This window comes from Somniosus microcephalus, chromosome 11 (genome assembly GCF_052327205.1).
Source record: "Somniosus microcephalus isolate GS21.2 chromosome 11, FLI_Smic_1.0, whole genome shotgun sequence".
Lineage (NCBI taxonomy): Eukaryota > Metazoa > Chordata > Chondrichthyes > Squaliformes > Somniosidae > Somniosus > Somniosus microcephalus.
The window spans coordinates 98509539-98522753 of NC_140997.1; positions in this window are offsets into that span (position 1 = coordinate 98509539).

A 13215-nucleotide genomic window follows, 5' to 3' on the forward strand; every position below is an offset into this window, starting at 1 on the left:
TTCAAGTATTTATCCAATTCCCTTTTCAAAGTTATTACTAAATCTGCTTCCACCGCCTTTCCATGCAGCGCATTCCAGATCACAACTCACTGCATAAAAAAATTCTCCTCATCTCCCATCTGGTTCTTTTGCCAATTACCTTAAATCTGCATTCTTTGGTTACCAACCCTTTTACTGTTGTTTCTTTTATTTTTGCTCCACACTCAGGCTCTTCTCAATGGGCGATCCAAACATATGGGTAATAATATGCTTTATTAATTGTTTCAATAATTGAGTGACTATTTGATTACCAAAATAATCTGTTGGAAATGCCCCCCAGTGGAGATTTCAATTACACTGCCCATTCAAAGGGCGTTGTCAATCTGTGTCTGAGCGGTTAAACAGCGGGACGGCCAAACAGCTAACGACACACAGCCCTGTATAGAAAAACATGAAGTTAACAGGGTTTGTACCACACTGGCACACTCCCAGCACAGGGATATTAATTCAATCCTCTTGCCCCTGTACTTCCTGTTTGCTAATTTGTTTTCATCATAATCCTTGCAAGGCTTAAAACAATGAAATGTGATAATCCCTCAATAATAAGATATAATAGCTTGCAACAGTTTAAGTTTCAGAATCTTCCAAAGCCACTTGTAAGTTTGCTGAACCTGACTGACAGTGAAGTGCATTTCACATAATCATTTTTTTTAATGACTAAAATCATGATTTCTTTCTCTGGATCGAACCACAGAGAAGCAGTTAACTCTACGAGTTGCTGTCCAAACTGAGTCTACAAGCTTTTTAAAATTCATTCATGGGATATGGGGGCCACTGGCAAGGTCAGCATTTATTGCCCAGCCCTAATTGCCCTTGAGATGAGCCACCTTCTTGACAACTGAGAGTCTTGCTAGGCCATTTCAGAGGGCAGGTAGACACATGTAGGCCAGACCGTGTAAGGACGGCAGATTTCCTTCCCTAAAGGGCATTAGTGGATGATGACAGCCTTCTCGGGGCCCACCCTGTTACGTGATCTTAGATCACAACTAATGTCATCTCAAAGGACACCGAACTTGTTAAATCGACCTCCCGATGACGGTAGCAAACCAAAAAATCGAGTGGTCCTCTCCAGGACCAAAGAAAACTACATGTAGGCCCAGCCATCCGAATATACCAACTTAACATCAAAGGCATCTCTCGTTCAACATGCAAATACCTTGAAGGGCTACTGAAGAAACACAGCGTCGATGTCCTGGTGCTTCAAGAAACACACATCGAACACATCCACCAGCTCGACACAAGAGGACGTATCATAGGTTTTGACCCAGTCACTTTCTGAGGATTCTGAGGACCAAGGTGAGATATTTTCAAGGGCACCGATGCTGCTGGAATAGATGGCAGGTGAGGTTGAGGTGACAGAAGTAATCTGTCAATGTTGAGAGAGGTTGTTCCAATGAGGTGACACTGGATTGAGAGATTACTCCAAACACTTCAAAAGTGCATAAAGCTCAAAAGTGGGTTCCAAATCAGTAATGCTCCAGATTCTAAGATTGGGAAGTGAACAGATGTGAAATGGTAGGTTTTAGGCCACTTTTGAAGCTTTCATGTAGTAACAGCAATCCACAGTCATTGAGAACCCGACACAATTACCTGACATGATACCCGCTCTCCGGGAACCTCGTTAAAAGCCAGGTAAAATGGTTCTTAAATAACAGTTAATAAGCTTTTAACTATCTAAAAATTGGCTGACCCGCCGCTTGGTGTCGAGTCTGTTCAGGAATGACAGACCCAACAGTTGGGAAACTGACAAGGATGCGGGTTTACAGCGGGATACCGACCCGCCGTCAAACTTTGTGACTGACTCTACGAGCTGGTGTCCAGACTGACTCTACAAGCTGGTATCTAGACTGACTCGATGAGGTAGTGTCTAGACTGACATTATGAGCTTGTGTCTAGACCGACTCTATGAGCTGGTGTCCAGACTGACACTATGAGCTGGTGTCTAGACTGAGTTTACGAGCTGATGTCCAGTCTGACTCTACGAGCTGGTGTCCAGTCAGACGCTACAAGATGGTGTCTAGACTGACTCTACAAGCTCGTGTCCAGACTGACTCTGTGAGCTGGTGTCCCGACTGACTCTACGAGCTGGCGTGTAGACTGAGTCTATGAGCTGGTGTCTAGTCTGAATCTACGAGCTGGTGCCCAGACTGACTCTACGAGCTTTTGTCTAGACTGACTCCATGAGCTGGTGTCTAGACTGTCTATATGAGCTGGTGTCCAGTCTCACTCTACGAGCTGGTGTCCAGACTGACACTACGAGCTGGTATCTAGACTGAATCTATGAGCTGGTATACAGACTGACTCTACGAGCTGGTGTCTAGACTGATTCTATGAGCTGGTGTCTAGACTGACTCTTTGAGCTGGTGTCTAGACTGAATATACAAGCTGGTGGCTAGACTGACTCTACGAGCTTGTGTCTAGACTGAATCTATGAGCTCGTGTCTAGACTGAATATACGAGCTGGTGTCTAGACTGACTCTACAATCTAGTGTTTAGACTGATTCTATGTGCTGGTGTCTAGGCTGACTCTATGAGCTGGTGTCCAGTCTGACCCTACGAGCTGGTGTCTAGACTGACTCTACGAGCTGATGTCCAGACTGATTCTACGAGCTGGTCATAGAGTCATAAAGTTATACAGCTCAGAAAGAGGCCCTTCGGCCCATCGTGTCTGCACCGTCCATCAAGCCCTGTCCAATCTAATCCCATTTTCCAGCATTTGGTCCATAGCCTTGTATGCAATGGCATTTCAAGTGCTCATCCAAATGCTTCTTGAATGTTGTGAGGGTTCCTGCCTCTACCACCCTTTCAGGCAGTGAGTTCCAGACTCCAACCACCCTCTGGGTGAAAAAGTTCCTCCTCAAATCCCCTCTAAACCTCCTGCCCCTTACCTTGAATCTATGCCCCCTTGTTATTGACCCCCCTACTAAGGGGAAAAGTTCCACTTTATCTACCCTATCTATGCCCCTCATCATTTTGTACACCTCAATCAGGTCCCCCCTCAGACTTCTTTGCTCCAAGGAAAACAACCCCAGCCTGTTTAGTCTTTCTTCATAGCTGAGGCGCTCCATCCCAGGTAACATCCTGGCGAATCTTCTCTGCACCCTCTCCAAAGCAATCACATCCTTCCTATAGTGAGGCGACCAGAACTGCACACAGTACTCCAGCTGTGGCCTTACCAGCGTTTTGTACAGCTCCATCATAACCTCCCTGCTCTTATATTCTATGCCTCGGCTAATGAAGCCAAGTATCCCATATGCCTTTTTAACCACCTTATCTACCTGTTCTGCTGCCTTCAGGGATCTATGTACATGTACACCAAGGTCCCTCTTTGTCCGTCCAAAATGCATCACCTCGCACTTTTCAGGGTTAAATTCCATTTGCCACTTTTCCGCCCATCTGACCAACCCGTTTATATCGTCCTGTAGCCTAAGGCTTTCCACCTGGCAATTTACCACCCCACCAATTTTCGTGTCATCTGCGAACTTACTGATCATACCTTTTACATTCTCATCCAAATCATTTATGTAGATCACAAACAGCAAGGGATCCAGCACCGATCCCTGAGGTACCCCACTGGACACAGGCTTCCAGTCACAAAAGCAACCTTCGACCATCACCCTCTGCCTCCTGCCACTCAGCCAGTTTAGGATCCAACGTGCCAAGGCACCCTGGATCCCATGGGCTCTTACCTTCTTGACCAGTCTCCTATGCGGGACTTTGTCAAAAGCCTTACTGAAGTCCATGTATACCACATCCACAGCATTTCCCTCATCCACACACCTAGTCACCCCCTCAAAAAATTCAATCAGATTGGTCAGACATGATTTACCCTTGACAAAGCCATGCTGACTATCCCCGATTAATCCTTGCCTCTCCAAGTGGAGACTAATTTTGTCCCTCAGAATTTTTTCCAATAATTTCCCTACCACAGATGTTAGGCTCACTGGCCTGTAATTCCCTGGTTTATCCCTGCTACCCTTCTTGAATAATGGTACTACCTTAGCTGTTCTCCAGTCCTCTGGTACATCCCCTGTGGCCAGAGAGGTTCTGAAAATTTGTATCAGAGCCCCTGCAATCTCCTCATTTGCCTCACACAGCAGCCTGGGATACATCTCGTCCGGGCCAGGGGATTTATCCACTTTTTGGCCTGCTAAAACCGTTAGTACCTCCTCCCTCTCGATGCTAATATGTTCAAGTATATCACAGTCCCCTTGCCCGATTTCTATGTCTACATCGCCTTTCTCCCTAGTGAACACAGATGCAAAAAATGCATTTAAAACCCTGCCTACATCATCTGCCTCTACACACAGATTGCCACTTTGGTCCCTAATGGGCCCTACCCTTTCCCTGGTTATCCTCTGGCCCTTAATATACTTATAAAACATCTTAGGATTTTCCTTTATTTTGCTCGCCAGTGTTATTTCATGGCCCCTCCTCGCTCTCCTAATTTCTTTTTTAAGTATGCCCCTGCACTTTTTACACTCCTCTAGGGCTTCCTCCGTCTTTAGTCTTTTGTAACTGCCAAAAGCCCCCCTTTTTTTCCTAATGCATTTTTGTATATCCCTTGTCATCCAAGGTTCCCTTTGCTTGTTGGTCCCCCCCTTGACCTTTACGGGAACATGTTGGCGTTGTACTCTCTCTATTTCCCTTCTGAAAGTCTCCCACTGCTTTGATGTGGATTTTCCTATAAGTAGCTGCTCCCAGTCCACTTTGGCCAGATCCTGCCTTATCATATTAAAATCGGCCTTCCCCCAAGTTAGAACCCTTATTTCCAGGCCGTCTTTGTCTTTTTCCATGACCACCTTAAATCTCACCGAATTATGGTCACTGTCGCCAAAATGCTCTCCTACTGACACTTCCACCACTTGCCCGGCTGCATTCCCTAGAATTAGGTTCAGTACCGCCCCCTCTCTTGTAGGACTTTCTACATGTTGGCTCAAAAAGCTCTCCTGGATGCACTTTAAGAATTCTGCACCCTCTAAGCCTTTCACACTCTGACTATCCCAATTAATATTGGGGAAGTTGAAATCCCCCACTATTATTACCCTATTATTTTCGCACTTCTCTGAGATTTGCCTACATATCTGTTCCTCTATCTCCCCCTGACTGTTTGGGGGCCTATAGTACACTCCCAGCAAAGTGCTTGCCCCCTTTTTGTTTTTAAGTTCTACCCATATGTCCTCATTAGAAGAACCCGCTAATATATCATCCCTCCTTACAGCAGTAATTGACTCCTTAATTAATATTGCAACACCCCCTCCCCTTTTACACCCCCTCTGTCTCGCCTGAAGATTCTATACCCCGGAATATTGAGCTGCCAGTCCTGACCCTCCCTCAACCATGTCTCCGTGATAGCAACAATATCGCACTCCCATGTGTTAACAACAACTTCAGTTGCATTAAAATAAATGCCTTCCAGCCTTGCCATATTCCCTTTTGCCTTCACATATTTGCTTTGCCTTCCCAGCTGACTTGTTTTTTCCTCCGTATTTGGCTGTAAATCACCCCCTACTATAGCTCCACTCTGTATCCCATCCCCCTGCCAAGTTAGTTTAAACCCCCCCAACAGTGCTAGCAAACCTCCCCGCAAGGATATTGGTCCCCCTCTGGTTCAGGTGTAAACCGTCTGACTTGTACAAGTCCCACCTTTCCCAGAAGCAGACCCAGTGATTCAGGAAACTAAAGCCCTCCCTCCTGCACCATCCCTTTAGCCACGCATTCATCTGTTCTATCTTCCTATTCCTATACTCACTAGCACGTGGCACCGGGAGTAATCCAGAGATTACAACCTTTGAGTTCCTGCTCTTTAATCTTCTACCTAGCTCCCTAAATTCTTGCTGCAGGACCTCATCCCTCTTTTTACCTATGTCGTTGGTACCAATGTGGACCACGACCTCTGGCTGTTCGCCCTCCCCCTCCAGAATGCCCTGCAGCCGCTCAGTGACATCCTTGACCCTGGCACCAGGGAGGCAACAAACCATCCTGGATTCACGTCTACGGCCACAGAAACGCCTATCTGTTCCCCTTACTATAGAATCCCCTACCACTATTGCTCTCCCACTCTTTTTCCTCCCTTCCTGGGCAGCAGGAGCACCCCCAGTGCCAGGAAGTTGGCTGCTGCTGCCTTCCCCTGATAAGTCATCCCCCCCAACAGTATCCAAAGCATTATACCTGGTTGAAAGGGGGCTGGCCACAGGGGTCCCCTGCACTATCTGCCTGCTTCTATTGTTCCGCCTGGTGGTCACCCATTTCCCTTCTGCCTGTGCAGCCCTACCCTGCGGTGTGACCAACTCACTGTACGAGTAATTCGCGACCCTCTCAGCATCGTGAATGCTCCACAACCCATCCACCCGCAGCTCCAGCGCCCCAAGACGGCCCGTTAGTAGCTGCAGCTGGATGCATTTCTGGCACACGTGTTGGTCAGGGACACTGGCAGCGTCCCTGAATTCCCACATAGAGCAAGAGGAGCATATCATGGGGCTGGGCTCTCCTGGCATGACCTACCCCTTTAATCAAGTTAAATTAAATTAATTCAATACCACCAGTAAAGTAAGCCTTACCTGGTCTCTGGAGCCCTTTGTAGGCACGCTCTACCGCTGAAGCACCCGCCGAAGCTCTGAGGCCTTGCCTCACCTGACTCCCTGACTCACCCAAATCTCAGCACTCTGTTGAAACCGCACTCAGTGCAAAATCGCACTTCAAAGCCTGTTTTTATAGGCCCTGAAACAAAGACTTGCTGAGCCCAGCTACAGGAGAACCAGGTTAACCAGATTACTCCAGTTTCCCTTGTTAACTGCCTTCAGCTGCTCTGAGTTGTAGGACTTGTTTATCCCTTTTTAACCCTGCTTAAAGCTGGGAAATTTAGATTTTAAACAGTAAACAGTACACAGTAAATGTGAAACAAACAAAAGTTTGATTTCGCAGCCAGTTAAGACTCCCTGACTCACCCAACTCTCAGCACTCTGTTGATAACTGCACTCAGTGTCCAGACTTTCTCTACGAGCTGGTGTCCAGTATGACCCTACGAGCTGGTGTCTAAGCTGACTCTACGAGCTGGTGCCCAGACTGACTCTACGAGTTTTATCTAGACTGACTCAATGAGCTGGTGTCTAGACTGACTCTATGAGCTGGTGTCCAGTCAGACTCTACGAGCTGGTGTCTAGACTGATTCTACAAGCTGGTGTCTAGACAGACTCTACAAGCTGTTGTCCAGACTGACTCTACGAGCTGGTGTCCAGACTGACTCTACGAGCTGGTGTCCAGGCTGAATCTACAATCTGGAGTCTAGACTGATTCTACGAGCTGGTGTCTAGACTGACTCTATGAGCTGGTGTCTAGACTGATTCTACGAGCTGGTGTCCAGACTGACTCTACGAGCTGGTGTCCAGTTTGACTCTAGAAGTTGGTGTCTAGATTGTATCTACGAGCTGGTGTCCAGACTGGCTCTCCGAGCTGGTGTCTAGGCTGATTTTACGAGCTGGTGTCCAGACTGACTCTATGAGCTGGTGTCTAGACTGACTCTACGAGCTGGTGTCTAGACTGACACTACCAGCTGATGTCCAGGCTGAATATACGAGCTGGTGTCTAGACGGATTCTAAGAGCTGCTGTCTAGACTGACTCTACGAGCTGGTGTCCAGTCTGACCCTATGAGCTGGTGTCTAGACTGAATCTGCGAACTGGTGAATAGACTGACTCTACGAGTTGGTGTCCAGACTGACTCTACAAGATGGTAACTACACTGACTCTACGAGATGGTATCTGACTGAATTCACGAGCTGGTGTCTAGACAGACTCTACGAGCTGGTGTCCAGACTGATTCTATGAGCTGGTGTCCAGACTGACTCTACAAGCTGGAGTCTAGACTGACTCTACGTGCTGGTGCCTAGACTGACTCTATGAGCTGGTGTCTAGACTGAATCTACGAGCTGGTGTCTAGACTGAATCTATGAGCTGGTGTCTAGACTGAATCTACGAGCTGATGCCCAGACTGACTCTTTAACTGGTGTCCAGTCAGACTCTACGAGCTGGTGCCTAGACTGATTCTACGAGCTGGTGTCTAGACAGGCTCTACAAGCTGGTGTCCAGACTGACTCTACAAGCTGGTGTCCAGACTGATTCTACGAGCTGGTGTCCAGACAGAATCTACAATCTGGAGTCTGGACTGACTCTACGAGCTGGTTTCTAGACTGATGCTATGAGCTGGTGTCTAGACTGAATATACGAGCTGGTGTCTAGACTGACTCTATGAACTGGTTAATAGACTGACTCTATGAGCTGGTGTCTAGACTGACTCTACGAGCTGATGCCCAGAATGAATCTTTAACTGGTGTCTAGACTGACACTATGAGCTGGTGTCTAGACTGACTCACCGAGCTGGTGTCCAGACTGACTCTATGAGCTGGTGTCTAGACTGACAATATGAGCTGTTGTCTAGACTGACTCTATGAGCTGGTGTCTAGACTGAATATACGAACTGGTGTCTAGACTGACTCTGCGAACTGGTTAATAGACTGACTCTATGAGCTGGTGTCTAGACTGAATCTATGAGCTGATGCCCAGACTGACTCTTTAACTGGTGTCTAGACTGACAGTATGAGCTGGTGTCTAGACTGACTCAATGTGCTGGTGTCTAGACTGACTCTAAAAGCTGGTGTCCACTCTGTCTCTATGAGCTGGTGTCTAGACTTGCTCTATGAGCTGGTGTCCAGTTTGACTCTACAAGCTGGTGTCTAGATTGTATCTATGAGCCGGTGTCCAGATTGACTCTACGAGCTGGTGTCTAGGCTGATTTTACGAGCTGGTGTCCAGACTGACACTACCAGCTGATGTCCAGACTGAATATATGAGCTGGTGTCTAGACGGATTCTAAGAGCTGCTGTCTAGACTGACTCTACGAGCTGGTGTCCAGTCTGACCCTATGAGCTGGTGTCTAGACTGAATCTGCGAGCTGGTGAATTGACTGACTCTACAAGTTGGTGTCCAGACTGACTCTACAAGATGGTAACTACACTGACTCTACGAGATGGTATCTGGACTGAATTTACGAGCTGCTGTCTAGACAGACTCTACAAGCTGGTGTCCAGACTGACTCTACAAGCTGGAGTCTAGACTGACTCTACATGCTGGTGCCTAGACTGACTCTATGAGCTGGTGTCTAGACTGACTCTGCGAGCTGATGTCCGGAAAGGCTCTATGAGCTGGTGTCTAGTCTGAATCCATGAGCTGGTGTCTAGGCTGACCCTATGAGCTGGTTTCCAGTCTGATTCTACGAGCTGGTGTCTAGACTGACTCTACAAGCTGGTGTCCAGTCTGACTCTAGGAGCTGGTGTCTAGACTGATTCTATGAGCTGATGTCTAGACTGACTCTATGAGCTGGTGTCTAGACTGAATATACGAGCTGGTGTCTAGACTGACTCTACAAGCTGGTGTCCAGTCTGACTCTAGGAGCTGGTGTCTAGACTGATTCTATGAGCTGATGTCTAGACTGACTCTATGAGCTGGTGTCTAGACTGAATATACGAGCTGGTGTCTAGACTGAATCTATGAGCTGGTGTCCAGTCTACGAGCTGATGCCCCGTCAGACTCTATGAGTTGGTATCCAGACTGACTCTCCGATCTGGTGTCTAGACTGACACTACGAGCTGATGTCCAGACAGAATATATGAGCCGGTGCCTAGACAGTTTCTAAGGGCTGGTGTCTAGACTGAATCTACGAGCTGGTATCCAGTCTGACTCTATGATCTGGTGTCTAGATTGAATCTGCGAGCTGGTGACTAGACTGACTCTACAAGATGGTAACTACACTGACTCTACGAGCTGGTGTCTAGACTGAATTTACAAGCTGGTGTCTAGACAGACTCTACAAGCTGGTGTCCAGACTGATTCTACGAGCTGGTGTCCAGACTGACTCTACAAGCTAGATTCTAGACTGACTCTACATGCTGGTGCCTAGACTGACTATATGAGCTGCTGTCTAGACTGAATTTATGAGCTGGTGTCTAGACTGACACTACGAGCTGGTTTCTAGTCTGACTCTACGAACTGGTGTCCAGACTGATTCTACGAGCTGGTATCCAGACTGAATCTACGAGCCGGTGTTTAGACTGACTCTACGAGTTGGTGTCCAGGCTGACGCTAGGAGCTGGTGTCTAGACTGATTCTATGAGCTGATGTCTAGGCAGAATCTATGAGATGGTTTCAAGTCTGAACCTACAAGATGGTGTCTAGACTGATTCTACGATCTGGTGTCCAGACTGACTCTACCAGCTGGTGTCCAGACGTATTCTACGAGCCGGTGTCTGGACAGACTCTATGAGCGGATGTCCAGACTGATTCTGCGAGACTGTTTCTAGACTGACTATATGAGCTGGTGTCCAGTCTGACTCTACGAGCTGGTGCCCAGACTGACTCTACGAGCTTTTATCAAGGCTGACTCAATGAGCTGGTGTCTAAACAGACACTATGAGCTTGTGTCCAGTCTGACTCCAGGAGCTGGTGCCTAGACTGACTCTACGAGCTGGTATCTAGACTGACTCTACAAGATGGTGACAAGACTGATTCTACAAGCTGGAGTCTATACTGAATTTACGAGCTGGTGTCTAGACTGTCTCTACAAGCTGTTGTCCAGACTGACTCTACGAGCTGGTGTCTAGACTGAAATTACAAGATGGTGACTAGACTGACTCTACATACTGGTTTATAGACTGACTCTATGAGCTGGTGTCTAGACTGACTCTATGAGCTGGTGTCTAGATTTTCTCTATGAGCTGGTGTCCAGACTGACTCTACAAGCTGGTGTCTAGACTGATTCTATGAGCTGGTACCCAATTTATGAGCTGGTGTCCAGTCAGACTCTACGAGCTGGTATCCAGACTGACTCTATGAGCTGGTGTCTAGACTGAAAGTATGAGCTGATGTCCAGACTGAATCGATGAGCTGATGTCTAGGCAGATTCTAAGAGCTGGTGTCTAGACTGACTGTATGAGGTGGTGTCCAGTCTGACCCTACGAGCTGGTATCTAGACTGAATCTACGAGCTGGTGTCTAGACTGACTCTACGAGTTGGTTTCTGGACTGACTCTATGAGGTGGTGTCTAGACTGACTCTGTGAGCTGATGTCCAGACAGACACTTTGAGCTGGTGTCTAGACTGACAATATGAGCTGGTGTCTAGACTGACTCAATGAGCTGGTGTCCAGACTGACTCTATGAGCTGGTATCTAGACTGATTATGTGAGCTGGTGTCCAGACTGACTCTTTTAGCTGGTATCTAGACTGACACTATGAGCTGGTATCTAGTCTGACTCTATGAGCTGGTGTCCAGCCTGATTCTATGAGCTGGTGCCCAGACTGACTCTACGAGCTGGTATCTAGACAGACTCTACGAGCTGATATCCAGATTGAATCTACGAGCCGGTGTCTGGACTGACTCTACGAGCTGAGGTCCAGACTGATTCTATGAGCTGGTTTCCAGTCTGACCCTACAAGCTGGTTTCTAGACTGACTCTATGAGCTGGTGTCCAGTCTGACTCTAGGGGTTGGTGTCTAGACTGATTCTATGAGCTGATATCTAAACAGACTCTATGAGATGGTTTCCAGTCTGAATCTACAAGATGGTGTCTAGACTGACTCTACGAGCTGGTGTGCAGACTGACTTGACGAGCTGGTATCCAGACTGAATCTATGAGCTGGTGTGTAGACTGAGTCTATGAGCTGGTGTCGAGACTAATTCTAATAGCTGGTGTCCAGTCTGACACTACGAGCTTTTATCAAGGCTGAATCAATGAGCTGGTGTCTAGACTGACACTATGAGCTGGTGTCCAGTCTGATTCTACGAGCTGGTATCCAGACAGATTCTAAGAGCTGGTGTCTAGACTGACTCTACGAGCTGGTGTCCAGTCTGACCCTATGAGCTGGTATCTAGACTGACTCTACGAGCTAGTATCCAGACTGACTCTATGAGCTGGTGTCTAGACTGACACTACAAGATGAAGTCCAGACGGAATCTACGAGCTGGTGTCTAGACTGATCCTATGTGCTTGTGTCTAGACTGACTCTACAAGCTGGTGTCCAGCCTGACCCTATGAGCTGGTGCCTAGACTGACTCCAGATGCCGGTGTCTAGACTGACTCTACAAGATGGTGACTAGACTGACTCTACAAGCTGGTGTCTAGGCTGAATTTACGAGCTGGTGTCTAGACTGACTCTACAAGCTGTTGTCCAGACAGACTCTACAACCTGGAAACTAGAGTGACTCTATGAGCTGGTGTCTAGACTGACACTTCAAGATGGTGAGTAGACTGACTCTACGAGCTGGTGTCTAGACAGTCTCTACAAGCTGTTGTCCAGATTGACTCTACGAGCTGGTGTCCAGACTGATTCTATGAGCTGGTGTCCAGACTGAATCTACAAGGTGGAGTCTAGAATGACTCTACGAGCTGGTGTCTAGACTGACTCTATGAGCTGGTGTCTAGACTGCTTCTACGAGCTGGTGTCTAGACTGACTCTACGAACTGTTTTATAGACTGACTCTATGAGCTGGTGTCTAGACTGACTCTACAAGCTGACGCCCAGACTGTCCCTACGAGCTAGTGTCTTGTCTGAATCTGCGAGCTGGTGTCTAAACTGACTCTACAAGAAATTGTTTAATCTGACTCTACAAGCTGGTGTCCAGACTGATTCTATGAGCTGGTGTCCAGACTGACCCCAGAACCTGGATTCTAGACTGATTCTACCTGCTGGTGCCTAGACTGACTCTATGAGCTGGTGTCTAGACTGAGTCTATGAGCTGGTGATTAGACTGACTCTACGAGCTGGTATCTAGACTGACTCTATGAGCTGGTGTCCAGTCTACGAGCTGGTTTCCAGTTTGACTCTATGAGCTGGTGTCTAGATTGTCTCTACGAGCTGGTGTCCAGACGGAATCTACGAGCTGGTGTCTAGGCTGATTTTACGAGCTGGTGTCTAGACTGATTCTTTGAGCTGGTGTCTAGGCTAACTATGAGCTGGTATCCAGTCTGACCCTACGAGCTGTTGTCTAGACTGACTCTACGAGCTGGTGTCTGGACTGATTCTATGAGCTGGTGTCTAGACAAACTCTACAAGCTGTTGTCCAGACAGAATCTACAATCTGGAGTCTAGATTGACTCTACGAGCTGGTGTCTAGACGGATGCTATG